Source organism: Macaca fascicularis, chromosome 8, assembly GCF_037993035.2.
Source record: "Macaca fascicularis isolate 582-1 chromosome 8, T2T-MFA8v1.1".
Lineage (NCBI taxonomy): Eukaryota > Metazoa > Chordata > Mammalia > Primates > Cercopithecidae > Macaca > Macaca fascicularis.
The window spans coordinates 14,394,177-14,410,404 of record NC_088382.1 but is presented as its reverse complement, the minus strand read 5'-3'; the positions used below and the strand labels follow the sequence as shown (position 1 = coordinate 14,410,404).

The 16,228-nt window shown below is 48.8% G+C and overlaps 1 protein-coding gene across 6 annotated transcripts in view; it reads right to left on the bottom strand.

Annotated features, from left to right (window-relative positions):
* Positions 1–1,843, bottom strand: part of LOC135964647 (ATP-dependent 6-phosphofructokinase, platelet type-like) — a 46,179-nt gene extending 44,336 nt beyond the window's left edge. For 4 of the 6 annotated variants that reach the window (XR_012417064.1, XR_012417062.1, XR_012417065.1 and 1 more), the window contains exon 1: positions 1,493–1,843. The gene's annotated coding sequence lies outside the window, so the exon portion shown is untranslated. The remainder of the gene's footprint in view (positions 1–1,492) is intronic. The other 2 variants (XM_074000293.1, XM_074000292.1) reach the window with 1 other exon arrangement.
* Between the last annotated feature and the right edge of the window lie 14,385 nt (positions 1,844–16,228).

Below are 16,228 nucleotides of genomic sequence, written 5' to 3'. Positions count from 1 at the left end.
AAAAAAAACCAAAAAAACAAAAAGACACAGCATATTTCCTATTGATGAGAATAGGTAGAGTGTTATAAGAATGAGTGTGTTCTAAAGGCAACAACATTCAAATTCTAGGTCTCCCGCAGACACTAGACGGTAACCGCCAAAGCTTATGCACTTGGCAACGTTCAAGGAGACCAAGTTCAGAGCCGTCACAAGGCAGCACCATCCTCAAGTGATTATCTCAGGTGGGTTTGAGGGCAAGTGCCCCCATCACAGTGGGAAAGCTGCCCAGCTTCGTCATCCCACGTCTTCAATAGTTTCTTTACACTGGGAACCAGTGAGCAAAACCTAAAACACTTCCTCAAATCTCAAGATAGTCTTGAGAGCTCTTCTCCTTGCCCCTTCTCTTACTGAGAAAGCCTATTTTGCAAGCAATCTGTAGTGCTTACCAGAGCTGGGGCAGGAGGAGACCTAGTGTTTGGTAGACCGAGTTTCAAGCGTGGGGAGACCGGGAAGTTCTGGAGATGGATGGCGATGATCGCGGCATGATAGTGTGAACACTCTTAATGCCACCAAACCATACACTTAAAAATGGTTCGAGTGCTATGTAAGTTTACCACAATCAAAAGACTGAGAAAAGTCATCTATAATTACTGTCTCCAATATCTTGCATCCTGTAAGGTATATTTGCTTTTTGAAATCCTCAGAGCAATCATGAAAGACTAATACCCTGTCGTCTCTGAAACACAAGCAAAGTCAAGGGTTTTGATTATAGGAAAGTAGCTGGAGAGCAAAGCGTCCGTTAGACACGGCAGCCGTGGTAGGACAAACACATGGTAGGAAGGTGGTGGTCATGCTACACGCAGATGGGAAAGGCGTGGGGAGCCACAACACCAGAGGTTTGGGAGGCACCTGGGCAGGAGCTGAGAATGTACCAAACACGTTCGATCACGCAACATTCACGGACCCCGAGTCCAGGCACGGCCACTGACATCCACTGTGCCCAGGGTGTCCTCTGCCACAGAGATACACACCCTGCCGAGGATAGTGCACAGATTAAATGTCAAAGCACAGACATGCTCAGGTCCAGCTTCTCAGATGGAAGCAAAAACACATTTCGCAGGCCCCAGCAGCATGACTCTCCACCTGACTCTACCCCCGTCCCATTTATTCTCGAACCCGTCTCTCCCGGACCCCACAGCATGACTCTCCACCTGACTGCACCCCGTCCCGTGCATCTCCGCACCTGTGTCTCGGCCCTCCCTCCTTCCCTCGTTGGGTCAGGCACCAACAGTCCACTGTGTGCCTGGTGCACTGAACCTTGTCAGGGGCCTCTGGGCCGCGTGCCAGGACACGCACCTGGAAACTCCCAGTGCACATGTTGGTCTCCTGCAGGACGCTTGGCTCTTCTATCTGCGGGAGCCGGCACCCACCCGTACAACCGACTCCACTCTCAGAAAAGTCACAGAAGGCTCCTCACCAACCCAGCAGCACCCTGAGGCCACATCCCACTCACCTGCTGGCTCCTGAGCCTCCCGCCCTGTGACGGCTCGCTCCTTCCTGAGCTCCTTCGGCTCCCTGCCTCGATTCCACTGGTTCTTTCCTGTCGTCTGGCAGGGTTCTACCAGGACCCTCTGGCTCTCACGACACCCCAGCTCCACAGACCCACCCACTGGGTAGAGCACATACGTCCAAGCCCAACCTTGCTGATATGCTCCAGCTGGCCCTGGACTCGAACCACGCTGCCGTAGCTTTCCATCAGTGTGGCATCTGCGAGTTACCTCCTGGGTAATGCCAGGTGATGGTAACATCAACCAGGAGGCACCGCTGAGAAGCAGAACGCATGGTGCGGTGACCCAAACGTCACATCCCTCAACAGACGCTCCGTGTCTTCTCTCTTGGCAGAGCTTCGCTGTAGGAAGGAGGCCGTTCCTCCAGTGCTGCTACTTCCAACACCAGGGAAAGCAAGCTTCAGAAATGAACGGCGTCAGAAGCAGGACCCACCAGCAGGGCTGCCAGCGGCCAGACGACCACAGCCCCAGCATTCCCCAGCCAGCACAGCTGACAGCCCAGGCTCTAGAAATGCACAGCTTCAACCTTTGGAGTAAAAACCCTCCCAAGCTAACTATTATTTTCAACAATGGGATTGGGGAGTGGGGAGGGAGGTTCTAACCCTGCCCCCCTTGATAGAAAAGAACTGGGATCTGATGATCTGTGCTAAGTCAGCACTTTGCTTCCACCACATGCAATCATCCTCAGCAACAGGAAGTCAGAAGCGTTGAGTGATGACACCGATATCAACACATGCGCTTCTGACAGCTCCAGTAACTGGCTGCAGATACAACCCGACAGCGGTGAGATCCACGAACATCACCAGTCTTCCCAAGGATCGTGTTCCTGAATCTTCCGCATTCGGAATAACCGTCTCCTTTGCCAGGGCTGAGCCATGCTTCCCTCTCCCCTGTCCTCTGCTTTCACCAGCTTCGTGCGCGTTTCCGAGCAAGAGTCTGTGCAGGTGCTATCACTTATTTCCACAGCAAGAATGTACACAGACACCACACAGAAATGGGCAACCCTGTTAGGAGCTGTGCAGGGACATCTAACTCATCAATGTGCCAAATTCCTGTTGCCATGGAAATTAAACTAATGTTGCTATGACTGCATCTCTTACTGCACCACTAAAGACCATCCCGGTAAGAGGAATGTGCCTCTGCATAGCATTCAGCTCACGTTTACGTGTCCGTTTTCCCTGAATATGCTTGTTATGTGAGATAGAAATCAGTGAGATGAGCTATAACGTATAGTATAGGATCGTTGTGTCTCCTAGGCTCAAACACACCCTTTAATGAAGTTTAACTCTCTGGGGACGTGAGTTACATAGTAACATGTTTTGGATACTGTCTCTTTCACATTCTAAATATCAACACCAAAGAAGTTCTGGAGTTCCTTTTTAAATTGAAATGCCATTTACAAAGCATAAAAGCCCCAATATTAAAGGATACAATTCAGTCTTTTTAGTGTATTCTCAAAGCTGCACAACAATCAACCACTAGTATGTAGTTCCGGGACTTTTTCACCACCGGCCAAAGAAACCTTGAACCCATTAAGAGTCAGCACATGCTCCTTCCTTCCTCCAGCCCCTGGCAATCGCCAGCTGTCTTCCGTTTCTCTGGATTTGCCCATTCTGGACACCTGTTGTGAGGAGAATCATACACAGTGCGTGACCTTTGGCATGATCTTTGGTGCTGGCATCTTTCACGTCCAAGGTGAGTGGAATCTCACAGTGCACGACCTTTGGCACCGGCATCTTTCACATCCAAGGCTCGTTCGGGTTGGAGCACATGTTCTTTTGTTCCTTTTTACGGCTGAGTGATATTCCATTGTGTACATATTTTCTTCATCCATTCATCTGTTGACACCTGGGTTGTTTCTACTATTACCAATAGTGCTGCTATGAAGATTCTTGCATAAGATTTTTTTTGTAAAAATGTTTTCAATTTTCTTGGGCATAAGCCTAGGAGTGAAATTGCTGGGTCGTATGGTGATTTTATGCTTAACTTTTCTGAGGAACTGCCGGACTTTTCCAAAGCAACTGTACCATTTTACTTCCCCTCCCACTAAAGATTTCAGTTTTCTCAAATTCACCAACATGTCACTGTCCAATACTGGGGTTTTATCCATCTTGGTGGTTGTGAAGCGGCATCTCACGGTGGTTTTGATTTCCATTTCTAAGATGAATTCTGTTAAACATCTCATGTGCTTTTTAAGGCATTTATTTCTTTGGAGAATGTATTCAAATCCTTTGTCCATTTTTAAATTGGATTTTTTTTATTAAGAGTTTTAAAATATATTCTTGATATCAGGCCCTTATTGGGATAATGTATCCTGTTCTGTGGGTTGTCTTTTTACTTTAATAGTATCCTCTGAAATGAACATTTTTAATTTTGATACCGTCTTTTTCCCATCAGTTGCTTGTTATGCTTTAGACGTCTCATCTAAGGAAACATTGCCTAATCCATCGTAACAGTTTCACCAGGATTCGCCCCCTAAAGGTGTCATAGGCTGAACTGCCCCTCATGCCTCAGATTCCCATGTTAAAGTCACAACCCCAGAAACTCAAAATGTCACTATATTTAGATACAGGTCCTTTATCTTGGCAATTTAGGTCCCACAAGATCTTAAGAGTAGGCCCTGATCCCTCACAATCGGCTCCTTACGTTGGATCCATTTTGAGCTTTGTGTGTAGGGTGAGGAAGGGTCCAGGCCATCCTTTTCCATGTGGATACCCTAGTTGTCCCAGCACCATTGAGTTGCGAAAGGAAAAAAGCAAAGCAACCCTTACGTCCTTTCTCCATCAACAGAAGACACACTGAAGAATCGTGGACAATTTTGTTGGTTTAAGCCAGTGGTTTTCAAACTTTTGGGTCTCAGGAACCCTTTGCACTTTATTGAAGATCACAAAAAGCCTTCTCATGAGGCCAGGAGTGGTGGCTCATGCCTGTAATTCCAGCACTTTGGGAGGCAGAGGCAGGTGGATCACTTGAGGTCAGGAGTTTGAGACCGGCCTGGCCATGATGAAACCTACTAAATACAAAAAGTAGCCGGGCATGGTGGCGGATACCTGTAGTCCCAGCTACCTAGGGAGGCTGAGGCAGGAGAATCGCTTGAACTCAGGAGGCAGAGGTTGAAGTGAGCTGAGGTCACACACCACTGCACTCCAGCCTGGGTGGCAGAGCAAGACTCGGTCACAAAAAGAAATAATTTAGTTCATTTTACAATGATAAAGTCATTACATCTTAACAATTTTAAAGAAGAAACCATTTTCCAAAATAAGCAGCAGTGTGGCAATAGTTTGTGCTGCTGTGAAAACCCCTAACATCTCTGCACCTCAGACAGCAGGGTTCTCATGCCTGCATCTGCATTCAGTGCGTAGCAGAGCCGTGGTTGAAGTTTATGAAGAAAGTCTGACCCCATGCTGATATACAATTCGAAGTATTTTCATTGTGTTTTCAGAACATTTTAGGTATTCTCTGCTGCCAAATGTAACAAGCGGCACTTCCGTACAGGCTGTCTGCAATGCGGAGTCTGTGCTCTGGTCAATGGGCTTTTCTGCCCCAATTCCTTCTAAGTCGTCCTGCACTTGGCTGGCTTTTACCAGCACACTATTTGTAATCACATTGGTTAGAAAACACTAGTTCAGAGTTATGAGCAGCTTCCACATTTCATTATGTGTCAAAAAAAAAACCAAAAAACCAACCAACCCACATCAATATCACCATTGATCACATGAGAAAGTGGTGGACACAAGATTTTTATACTTTAATATTCACTGGAAAGCTCAAATGTCTATCACTGGGAATAAGGTGCTTTCCTGGAGATGAAAGTCATTTTGTTCATTTTTCAGGCCACACCTGGAAATACCTCCATCTGAAGTGGCATTGTTTGTACGTCTTTCTTTACATAAAGAAAGCTGTTAGTGGAAGAAGTGGTTCTGCAGGTTCATAGCTCAGAGGCACCAGTGCTCTCCCTAGATAACCATAAAATCCTCAGAAGATGAACCTGTGCACCATTCCTGTTTCTCACTCAGAACATTCCAGAAGGAACCCTGAATCCCGGTGCTGCAGCGGGACTGAAGTTTGCTCTCACCCACACAATGAACCCAGGGAGCTCCCCCAGTCGCCACCCCAAGGCCATAGCCTTGGTCCTCTGTCTGGTCTAGGAGGGCTCCTGCAGCTCCAGCCTAGCAGGGAAAAGCAGGCACCCACATGTCAGAAAGCACTCCCAAGGCCCGGCGAGCACTTCTGCTTATGTGCCAGCCAAGTGCGTTTGACAAGGCTACACCCAGCTGTACAGCAGGCAGCGAGGTACCCAGCAAATACTCAGGGCTCATGTTACTGAGGAAGGAAGGTGGACAGCGAGGTACCCAGCAAGTGCTCAGGGCTCACGTTACAGAGGGGAAGTCAGGCAGATAGTGAGGTACCCAGCAGGGTTCACGTTACCGAGGAAGAAAGGAGCGTGGAGACAAGGGGGCTGGAACAGTCTGTCATAACCTTTTGCATTTACAAGGCTCGCTAAAGATTATCCAATTTGATCTTGGCAACAGCTCACAAGATAGGCAGAGGCATGACTGTTTTCACTACTTCATAAAAAGAGATCCAGAGAACTAATGATGACCACGTGCTCTTCCCACAGGCTCCCAGAAATCCTCAAATCATCTGTCTTGTATACATGTGATAGTATCTCAGTCAAGTCCCCTCTCTGCAGGGGGATTTTAATGCCGCCCTGCTGTTCCTTCACACCCCTGCCCTCTCCTGCATTTCAGCCATGCCCACCATCCATGATGCCCACCATCCATGGGGAGTCCACACCACCCCAGCCCCGCTGCTGCTGCTGGCTTGGGTCACCCTTATCTTTCATTTCCACCGGCAGGGACCTGTTCTTCCTTCAAACGCAGCTCAACCTCACTCATTGTGTGAAGCCTTTTCCAGCCACCACAACTGTCATGTGTAAAATCAGTCTGTGGAATGCTTCATTTAGGAGGTGCTTATGTTGCCTTATTGGCTGTGAGCAGGACCAAATTCTTAGCAAACCAAGTGATCCCCTCTCCCCATCTCTGCTCCAGTGCACTTAAAACAAGCATTCCTGGAAGCACCTTTTCAGTCCAATTCATGCATGAGTCTGCCCCACACCCTGCAGAAAAGCCCTGGCGGTCAGGGCTCAGGGCCCCCAGGTGGGTAAGGAGAGCTTAGTGCCCTCTCTGGAATTGTTGCCCAGAGACCCACGGCTGGAAGGGAAAAAACTTTGCATCCTGTGAAATATCCAGGCCTCAAGACCCACTCAGGAGCAGAAAACGAGGAAAGAGCCTTGAACAGACCCTCGGGAGGGCAGTCAGCAGGAGCCACGGAGGCCACCAGGAGGGAGGGAGGGAGGCAGGCAGGGAGGCCAGAGGTGATGTGGCTAGAGGTGACATGGTGGGGGGATGACACGGCATGGTGGGGGGAGGAGACGTGGCCAGCGGCAACGTGGCCAGGGAAGGAGATACGGCTGGAAGTGACAAGAGGGGTTCTCCAGGCCTCAGACTGTGCCTGATTTATGGATGACATTTTGTTATATCTAACTTTAAAGTAGCAATTTAGAACCATTGTGTACATTTCAAGCACGGTACAAATATAGCACATTTCCCAAACCAAAGAACAGTGCATTGAAGGAAAAAATAGCAGCTCACCAATAAAAAGAGTAAAGAAAAAAATTCATTTTAACATCAGAAATAAAGAGATCCTACAGCTCTTCTAGTCCAATCCCCACCCTAATGTGAATGGGGGGAAAGGGAAGTAGATTCTAGTCAGAATTAAAGGCAAAACCGATCCACTTTACTTTCTACTTGACAGAAAACAAGAAGCTCATCAAGGAATCCCTACGAACAGTAGCTTTAGGAGTCCCCAAAATGCAAAATTCACCTTCAAATTAAATCAACTGCTAAGTGTGTATAAAGTTATTGTTTTCATTATTGCCTTCCTCATTCCCAGGGGCTTTGTTTAGACCTTGTTTCCCCCTAATTGCCTCCAACACACCCAGGAAATTTAAACCCCACAAGTAAACCGTGTCTCGATTAACATACAGCATTCTTTAGGAGCAGACAGTCCGTTGCTCTAAGACGTTCTTGTCACCTAAGCACTGAGTACAGCCTGAGAATGCACAACACACACACACACAAACTTGGACAGACAACAGATGAGATGTGGCACATGAGGAGGAAGACGAGACAAATGAGCTTCACCGACTTCACCCCGGATCCATGAAGAAGTGACACATACAGACTGCTGGGGTGCCAGTGACTCCTCAAAAACAGCCAAGGGCAGCATTTGAAGCAGCAGCACCACAGGCCAGGAGGGTCTTTGGGCTTCAGAGGGGAGGGGCGCCTCCGACCAGGTGTTGGGGGCTTCAGAGGGGAGGGGCGCCGCTGACCAGGTGTTGGGGGCTTCAGAAGGGGAGGGGGGCCCCAACCAGGTGCTGGGGACTTCAGAAGGGAGGGGTGCCCCGACCAGGTGCTGGGGCTTCAGACGGGAAGGCAAATATATCCAATTCATCCTGTCACTAAAAACGACATAATCTGCCATCTCCATCACAGATGATGCAGTCAGGTTTCCATCACCGGGGTGGTTCTTTTTTTTTTTTTTTTTTTTTTTTAACATGGAGTTTCTGCTCTGTCGCCCAGGGTGGAGTGCACAGTGGCGCGATCTCGGCTCACTGCAACCTCTGCCTCCCGGGTACAAGCGATTATCCTGCCTCAGCCTCCCAAGTAGCTGGGATTACAGGAGCCTGTGTCACCATGCCCGGCTAATTTTCATATTTTCAGTACAGACGGGGTTTCACCATGTTGTCCAGGCTAGTCTTGAACTCCTGACCTCAGGTGATCCACCTGCCTCATCTTCTCAAAGTGCTGGAATTACAGGCATAAGCCACCACGGCCCGTGATTACTAGTGTAATTTCTAAGCCGCTCTCTCACACCCACTCCCCCCCCCTTTTTTTTTAAACCAGCTTTATGGCTATATTTTTTCCAAGAGAACCCATTACCCATTTGAAGTACAAATAAGACACCATGTTTAAAAACCAAAAATGCCAATTTACATAGAAATCTCCAAATACCCAGTCGATTTCAGCCTTGAGAATAAGATCAAGCTGTTGGCTGAATACAACTTCCCTTTCCATCTGTCTGCCTGTTAGACACAAGGACAAAGCCACGAGCTAGGGACATAAAGGCAGCAACCAGGAAGGCAGCCGAGACTCCAAAGAAAAGCTCGAAGGACCAACACAAAGGTACCACACCCCGCACGCCCTCCTCTCCTTCCTTTTCAGAACTTCCAGAGGATGAAACAGGGACCTCCTCAGACATCCCACGGTGCAGGCGGCCAGAGGGGAAGGCGGCGGCAGCCTGAATGAGGCCACCAGGAAATCACATTCCACAAACAGAAATTCTCCATGTGCTTTACATCCTCTGTCTCTGAAGAACTATGCCAGTCTAACGGTCACTAGAAAACTGCATTCAAGTGTCATTTCGCATTTCAAGCAAAGAAAACAGTGGTGGGGCATGAGGGAAAAACATAGCCATGTGTTCTGGGGTATTAAAAATAAGTTTTCTTCTGTTATAAATGTATAATTATACATTCTCAGATTTCTGTATAATTGATATGCTTCCCAATTAGCAGACAGAGTAATAAAAAGTGAATTCCAAGTGTAAGATCGGAGGACCCATTCACATGGCTTCAGGTTCTGCTACTGTGTTTCAACTTAAGAAAATGGTTCTGTGTATTGGTAACAAGGCGTGAGTGTCTGTGTGGCTGTAATCAGGGTCCCTGTTGGCTCCCTAGCAGAGGATGTTACACTGTTACATTATCTTCTACAAAAAATCCTGAAAAAATGAAGGCTGAATAGACATACACACCCTCCCAAAATAATCCAAATGCCCATCGATATGAAAAACAGATGAATTACGGTTTCCATCATGGAATATTCCTCAGCAGTGAAAACAAACTATAGCCACAGGTTCCAACTAGGATAAAGAAAACCTTTTAAACACGCTTAAAGTGAACTGACTAGGCAGAATTCCTCCATTACAGGCATCAGCTCCAACAGGGTACAGTTCTGAATCCTGTGATGTAGAATTAGTTATCAACCCTGTTTAGGGACACATCTAGAAAAAAAGCAAAATAATGACTACACAATTTTACATTCTTTGTAAATTATAACTACTATGAAAATTCTAAAAATGTGAAAATCTTCCCAACTCTTCCTTTGACAAGCTTCAAAATAAATACCCTGGCATTGCTTGCCACACGCACAGGTGTGCCAAAATAATTGAAAATATACCCAAGTTAGTAGAATCAAAACTTGAAGATGTACGAGTCGTCCCTGCCTCGCTATCTCTACATCGTGTAGAAATTTAAGAGCAGGTAGTGGCACTGCAATGCAAGGCTCAAACCAACTGGGTATTTGGAAACTTCTGTGCAAATTGACATTTTTGGTTTTTAAACATCGTGTTATTTGTACTTCAAACAGGTAACTGTTTGGTTCCCTTGGAAAAAATACAGCCATAAACCTGGTTTAAAAAAAAAATATATGGGAGTGGGTATGAGACAGTAGCTTAGAAATTTTACCAGTAACGGTAGGGAGCAGTGGCTCATGCCTGTAATCCCAGCACTTTGAGAGGCAGGACCCATAGGGCCTTTGAGGGCACCGGTCTCCTCTGTTGCCTTCCTACCAGACTGACCCCAGGACATTCACTGGGTTTCCACCCCTGTCTCATTCAACATCCCCCCCAAGGGTAGCCCTTCGTCCTCATCTGGGGCTCAACTCTGCCCAATTTCCTAAATCTCTGCCTTCAGAGCCTGAAAACACCCACGCCCAGGGTAACCCTAGGTCCACGTTTACCCTAGAGTCCCGATTTTATCTGTTTCCCCAGCATCGCCTTAGTGATAATATATCCTGTAAATTCGAACTGCCTTCACACCTCACCCGCACCGTCTCCCAGCAGACCCCACTCAGATGCACCTGCCCCAGACCCCACACCCAGGTCTGTGCATGCTGCCCTGCTTTGCCTCTGTGGGAACCACCTCTCTTTCTTGAGGATTCAGCTGGAGATCATCTCCCGTGTGGAGGACTGCCCTGACTTCCAACCCTCTCCAGCAAAGGTAGAAGCCATCCTCGGTACTTCCCCCAAAACTCAGGTCAAGTATGAAGATGGTACAGATGCTAGCTGTGCCTGGGATGCCATGGGCAGGGTCCCCAGATGCTCTGCACATGGCCCGGGGCACAGCCTGAACACAGCAAGTGCTACAGAAATAAAACCGACATGCGCTGACCTCTGATAGGGCCTCCTTCACCATCTACATCTGTCTCCCCTCTGGACAGTAAATTCCACAAGACAGGGAGGGCTTGTCTCACTCATCTTCAAACTCCCAGGGTCACCCTGGCAGGTAAAGGGGACTCAAATGTCTTCTGAAGGAAGCCGCTGGTTAGCTGCCAAGTTAAAGGGCCTCTGAAAATCAGAGCTCAGCATAGGAGTCCAGCACACGTTATGATGAATGACTCCAACCACGGCAGAACTGGCCGTGGAACCAGTGCTGACCAATTCAGGGTTTGTTCACTGTTTCTCAGTTCATTAGCATAACTCACTCTAACAGAGAAGCCACGCACAGATCCTCAGACGTCTACACAGAGTGGGACGATGGCGCCGAGTCACGTGAACGTCCCATTGCAGACTGGGAGACACCAGTCAGACGCGGACCTAGGGAGAGCGCAGACCTCGCATTAAATCGGCTCTGTGTAAACAGCACTCCCTGCCAGGCCCTTTCCTATCTGCACAGCTTCTACAAATTCAACTCTCGCACCTGACACCTAAGAATACTGCGTACCCCCATGTGAACCGCCCACTTACCTCCCAAAATGACCCGGCATGGCCGAGTACAAACCATTTCAACATAGGGGAACTGGAGGGCATGTGGGGCTTTCCTGAGTCCCTGCTGCCTCCTGACTGGAGGGTCCACTGCTTCACACAGACCCCTAGTGAAGGGCGGGTCTCTTCGGTCCCCTCAGAGTCAAGAAAATCCTTGTTCACTTTCTCAAGACCGCACACAACCGAGTCACAAAGCAGGGCGGAACCTCGACTCTCCGGGTTCAGGTCACGTTGAGTTTAGGACCTGCTGCTGTGATCACTGCAGGAAATGATGAGCCTGATTCCGGCTTTGACCTCGAGCTGATCAGCATTAACTAATTTCACTTTCCAGGACCAATTTCAAAGGCCTGCAAAGCCAGAGAAGGGAGAGGAGAGGGAACATGCCCTCACCCCAGACCTGCTGCAAGCATGCACTTCTCAGATGCATCCCAAGGTGCACAGCGTGTCCGGTGCCTGTTCATGTCCACTGACTTGCAGGTCTTCTATGTGGCATCAGCCTCCTGGGCCCTGGGGGCAAGAGGTATAATGGCAAGTCCCCTCTGCAGCAAAGGTGAGGTGCAGGGACCCAACGCAATAGAACTGACCTTTTTCTGACAGTCTTAAAACAGAAGGAAAATACTGTACAGCCAACGTCCCCTCACGCAGGTTTATTTACCTGTGACTCAGAGGCCATGACAGACAACTGACAGACAACTTCAGGTTCTTACTGATTCCTATTTTCCCCATCCAGGAAGCCTTTCTTTTTAATATCGTACGAATTTGCCATTCTGTAGGCCAAAAACAGCAAATATTAGCAGTTTCCTACGGTTCAACCGAATAAAACATGATCACGACCTTTTGTGAAACCATGAAGAAAAGGTGGATATCTCAATATGTGTTTCCAGACTGGCTTTGTTCCTGAAGCACTAACTCTGTTCACTCAGGATTTTAGACCCTGAAGAATAAACATCAGTATCCCACCAAGAAAACCAAAAGAATGAAATAATTTTGCATCCACCTTGGAGCCTTTTTAGGACAAGGCAGGACACAAACTTTTAAAAAGCTGCAGTTGTCCCTCTGTATACACAGGGACATGGATTCCAGAACACCCCCCGAGTTTACCCAAATCTTCGTATCCACAGGACCCGCGGCCACCCTATGGAACCGCATGTAGGAAACTTCGGCCCTCCACAAAGCCAGGTTTTTTCAATAAGGGTTAGGTTAGAAAAAAAATTAACATAAGTGATCCTTCGAAGCTCAAAACCCATGTCGTTCAGGGTCAGCTGCATTTACTATTTGTGTCATAACTGAGGCCTGAAAGCCATCATTCTCAATACCTTAACGTGATGGTTAACAAACTAACTGTTCTGATTAGAAAGAGGAAAAAGCTTATTTTTAAGCTGACAATCAGAGTGGGCGCTGCTACGGTGAACGTAGAACAGACCTAAGCAAGCACCAAGGCTGGGGTGACTGCCTGTGCTCAGACACACCAGGGCCCGTTCCTCCATCTCCCTCTGCTGAAAGGGATAACCCCTTCTCCCCCATGACTAAAGGGCCTTTATTTAAATATTCACATGAGAAGTGCTATGAAAAGCTGAAAGGTCACAGATGACATTTTTAAAAATAAACATTAACTTAAGCATTTAACAAGCCCATTATGATTAAAAAAAAAAAAAAAAGGAATTAAGTTGCTGGGTGTGGTGGCTCATGGCTGTAATCCCAGCACTTTGGGTGGCCGAAGTGGATACATCACCTGAGGTCAAGAGTTTGAGACCAGCCTGGCCAACATGGCGAAACCCCGTCTCTAACAAAAATACAAAAATTAGCCAGGCATGGTGGCAGACGCCTGTAACCCCAGCTACTTGGGAGGCTGAGGGAGGAGAATCACTTGAACCTGGGAGGGGAGGTTGCAATGAGCCGAGATCGTGCCATTGCACTTCAGCCTAGGTATTCAAGTGTGGAACTCCATCTCAAAAAGAAAAAAAAGTATAAAGTTTTCCTTCCAATGAACCTATCATTCAGCCACTGAGGTAACCTATAGGTACTTATTCAGCCATGAGATACACCACAGGAGACATAGGCGAACAGGACACAGTTCCTCCCTGAAAGAAGGCTGCACCCCAACAGAAGGCAGGCACACACTCCGAATGGAATCAGCGTAGGGAACAGATGCTGCTGCAGGTGGAACTGGCTGCACAGAGCATCCGCTCAAGTGTCTGAGAAATAAGGAGCTGTTGGTGGCATCACCTACCGCACCTGAGCTGGGACGCTGGGGAGCCTGTCATCACCACCACCACCCGGGGCAAAGACCCCCAGAACCACACAACGACCTTACAAACTCACCGAGGAGATGACTGAGAAATGTGCGTGGAATGATGTGAACACGCAGACATCAGGGCCACGCGCGGCGTTGGTTTTGTGCATTGACCTGAGCATGCCCCAGGTGCCCAGATGGCTGATTCTGCATTATTTCTGTGTGAGATGCATGTTTGCCTCTGGACTGAGTGGAGACCCATCCTCACCAGTATGGAGGGTACTACTCTATCCACCCAGGGCTCGAGTAAAACAGCAAGGCGGGGAAGACTGGGCTCACTCCACCTGTCTGGCTGATGGGCCAGTGACATCTGTCTTCTGCCGCCCGTGCTCCTGGGTCTCAGCTCCTCAGACCCGGGTGGGATGTGCACCCTCCGCTTCTCAAGTCTTCAAGCCACACCCTCCCAGGGCTCTAGCTTGCAGGCTGTGGGTCCTGGGGCTTCTTGGACTCTGTAGCCCCTGCAGCAAGCCTCCCTCTGGAGACACACACACACCCGGCTGTCTCTCTGGAGAGCCCTGACTAAAAGCCGCCCCTAAAAGTGGTCTTCACAGTTTCTTTCTAGCCCTAAGATCCCAGCGCCCCTCCTACAATTCTAGGCGGAAAGGTGGACGGAAACCAATGGACAGAGGTGTGTGCCGAGGACACGCCAGGCAGCGGCGCTTGGCAGGAGGGCACTAACGCTCTAAGCAAAGAATCAATGTTGCTTGCCACAAAAATGAGAACGGTAAAGATTTCTTCAAACAGAAATGAATTTGTTTCATGATTTGCCCTTAATACATAAGAAATCATAAAAGTAGGCCTATTAACAATTACATAAGTCTTTAGAGGCCCCTGAACTACTTCTGTTCCTTTGTGTTTTTATACAAAATAAGCCTGAGGTTAAAGAGAATAACGTCACTGGCTGCAGCTGGGGCCACGCGAGGACACAGCTTATACACATGAGGTCCCTGGGTGCCCCGAGTCCTTCCCTTGCTATTTATGGAAATATGGGAGAAGCCAGGAGGTCTGAGCATGGACCTGGCCATGCTCCCAAGGGCCGAGGAAACCACCCATCTGTCCAGTCTTCCCTCCACCCCGCGGTTCGCTCCTACCCAGACTCTTGGGCTGAGGCGGCTCATGCACTCAGCAGCGCCACCATTAAACGTATAGCTTCGCATCACCAGGGCCTCCTCTGGCCTCCTCTGACCACCCCTGGACCTGCAGTCAGCACTAGTCTGCAGGACATGCGTGGACAAGGCTGATGGATCACGGCCTTCAACCAGGAAGGTGCCAGGCAAGGAGTCGGAGACACTGGGGATGGAGCAGCACTCACCCGGGGAGGCGAAGGCCGGCAGCGGCCACCACCGAGGACCTCCCTTCCCACCCTGAGGGCAGCTCACCCAGGGAGGCGAAGGCCGGCACCGGCCACCACTGAGGGTCTCGAGGGCCCTTCCCACCCCGAAGGCGGCTGCGATCACATTTCCCATCGCACCAAGAGACCCCTGTGTATTGAGCACAAAGCTTTTCGACATTCGAATCAATAAGGAATCACAAGACGGACATTCCCTCAATCCAAATGGCCAGCCCATGAAACAGACACGCAATCCTCATACACATTTCCTGTGGGAAAGTCAATCCATCCCTGGGGCCTCGCGCCAGGGGTGGGGGAGCATCATGGGGAGAAGCCCCAGCCTGGCTCCTCCCCCTACAGCTCCTTTTCCCTCTGCCTCCCTGCCCCCCCACCCCCTCCCTAGCTTCAGAGGCTCCTTCCTCAAATTCTTTCCCCTTGATGAAGTCATTCATTCCCAAAATACAAAGCAAAGGCATGGGGGCTCAAGAGAAAATCCACACCGTGGCTCCTGTTTTAGATTCTCGTAAATTTGAGAATAACCAAGCAAGAATCTTTGGCATCTGAATGTGGTCTGAAGGCATCTGAGCACAATGCCCGGCACTGGCCTGGAGTGGATCATGGGTGTCTGGGACATCTTCATAACTCTACACCAATTAGTTTGAAACATCACTAGCAGAATAGAACTATGTGAATAGCTACTTCTCTGTTAAAAGTAGGAAAAGACTCCAAGCTGCCCTCAAGAAACATCCTTCCCATGAGGAGTTTCTGCATCGAGCCTTTCAGGCACAGGCGTGGCCCCCGGGCCCGACTCCCTCATCCCTGTGTCATAAAGCAGCAAAGATGGTGGGGAATAAAGCAAGTGAAGGAGTCAGTTCCGCACAAAACGGGCTCCAGAAGCCACAGCCCCTCTCGCAGTGTGGGAGCCAAGCCCAGAGACCTGGAAACCCCAGGGTTCCCAGGGAGGAGGGCAGAACAATGCCATTTCCCCCTAGTGTAGGGAGACAGCACCCCACGTCCTCTGGCCTTAATGGAAGAGAGACTTCCCATAAATGATTCGAATGAATCCACCACACACAGAAAATGGGCTAAGGGCTAAGACACCCATTTAAATGCCTGCCAAAACACATTAAAGGAACACACAGATAAGCGAGGTTCTTCTCTTATCCAAGAAATATT